The 2,187-nt window shown below is 40.6% G+C and overlaps 1 pseudogene across 1 annotated transcript; it reads right to left on the minus strand.

Moving 5' to 3' along the window:
- Window positions 1-720: 720 nt before the first annotated feature.
- Window positions 721-1,921, minus strand: LOC308424968 (ribosome biogenesis protein WDR12-like; annotated as a pseudogene). The gene is made up of 2 exons: window positions 1,194-1,921; window positions 721-1,116 (listed from the first exon to the last, which is right to left on the minus strand). The product of its transcript is annotated as a ribosome biogenesis protein WDR12-like (transcript).
- Between the last annotated feature and the right edge of the window lie 266 nt (window positions 1,922-2,187).

Consider the following 2,187-nt stretch of genomic DNA (forward strand, 5'->3'; position numbering starts at 1 on the left):
ATTCTGTGGTTGCTTCTCATTGTCTCTCTTTGTTTAGTCATTCTCTCATCTCCTCAGAACTGACTCCCAGGCTTTCTATTCTTTGTCTGTACCTAAGAAATCATGTCAAAGATACTCATGTAGACTGCTCAGATACAATACAAGAGGAAACCATCATTTATATGAGATAAGACACTAAAGTATTCAATCTGCTGATGACATTTGGGCTCAGCAACAACACAGGTGATAACAAGCCTCATGTGGAGAGCTGTGTTCCAGGCACTGTGGTGAGCTCATTACATCCTTACAATGCCCTAGCAAGGAATGTGTATTGTCCTCATTGTATAGATAAAGACACTGAGACAAGAGAGTGTTCAGAAATCTGAGTTGGGGTTCTCACTGATGAATACCATTTCTAGGACTCAAACTCTAGTTTGAGAATATTCCTGTGATGATCTTGAAAATCTTACTCATTTATGAAGAAGTAAAAAAAAAAAAAAATTAAAAGATTGAAAAATACCACTTAGATATTACTTTATACATATATAGAAAAAAACCACGACTATATCTCTATGTATATTTTCTCGATGTTTATCAACTGAGTGATAGATTGACAATATGATGTTTATTATGATAATGATTATTATTATGATTATTATTATTATCATCAATTTCTCTAGCCTACTTATATGATAAAGATAACCTTTAAAGGACTTTTCCCCTTTTATCAGCCAATCATTTTCAAGCCCCCACATGGGAAGTTGTAAAAGAATATCTGCAGAAATACAATTTACTGTCTGCTCCTCCACTCCGACATAGCCCTGTGTCTGTCCATTCCACACTTAGCACTTTGTCTTCATGAGCAGCTAGATCGTAGAGAGGAGCCTTACAGCTTCTTGTATACCATAGCTTCACAATGTTATCTAAAGAGCCTGAGATCAGCTGCTGTTCATGGGTAGACCACTCCACTGATATCACCCAGCCCGAATGTGAGGTGAGGAACAGCCACACCAAAGAACCATCTTTAGTTCAGAGATCCCAAAGTCCAATGTGCCTGTCTGTGTTACCAGAGGCCAATCGTTTACAAAGGGAAGAATAGGAAATACAATTAACTACTTTATTTCCTGTCAGAGTCAACTGAAGATCGACAGGCTCAACACCTCACACTCTAATTGTGTGATCCCAAGATGGACTGCGGATTTCTTTAGCATCTGACCCAAGTACTGAGGGAATTGCTTCTGTGTGGCCAGAGAGTTTCTTGGTTGATTTGTGGGTTCTTCCATTTCATCCTCTTCATCTGTAGGGACTGTAGACCAGATCTTTATCATCTTATCTCAGGAGCCACTGCAAAGTTAGTTCCTATGCTACTGACAGCTATGGCGTCCACACTCCCAGCATGCCCTTGGCAGCAGTGCAGAGCTTTCCCTTTGTTCTCTGCATTCCACTCCCATGAGAGAATGGTGTGGTCCATCGAGGCCATCAGGAGTAAGCAGCACAAACTGTCTGTTTTCACCTAAGCCACATCTTTCAGAATATCTCTATGTCCCACAGTCATTATTGACTTTCCTTCCAAGGACCAGATCCGAGAAGTCTTATCATAAGAACCAGATATGATCCATTCTTCTGCCCTTTCAACTGAGCCAATCTAGTCATTATGGAACATGCACTGCTCTGGCTGTGGTGTGGCGTATTTTTCCACATAGTCTAGTTCCTCAATCTCTTCCAGTGAAATGTTCTCCAGTTCCATGTGTTTGACCAAGGGCATTCAAAGAAACTGACCCCTGAAAAGGAAATCAAACTGGACATGTTTGTGGAGTTTATTTTTGGTCTTCAGCAATTTATCGATAATGTTACCAAGGTCAGCAACTTCCGAGGTGGCAGGGATTGAGAAAGGAACAGCATCCACTGCACATCTCTTGTTCTCTGTATAGAAGCGTGCCATGGCAGTAAGTACACATGAGGCTTCTCCACTAAAATGTATGCAACAATAATCAAGTAGCTCTAAGGTAGACTGCACAGGAAGTGCAGTAGAAGATAGACTTCAGTTATCTCCCTCAGGTTTCTACAGACCAAACCACGAGATTCTATTTCTACCGGTACCCAGCCTACACATATCAACTACCTACCTGTTCATTTTCTAGGAATTGTTCCAAGAGCCAGATTCAGCTGAGACCATGTGTTCTTACCTCTTTAAAGAACATTAAAAAG

This window comes from Micromys minutus (assembly GCF_963924665.1).
Source record: "Micromys minutus genome assembly, chromosome: 9".
Taxonomy (NCBI): Eukaryota; Metazoa; Chordata; class Mammalia; order Rodentia; family Muridae; genus Micromys; species Micromys minutus.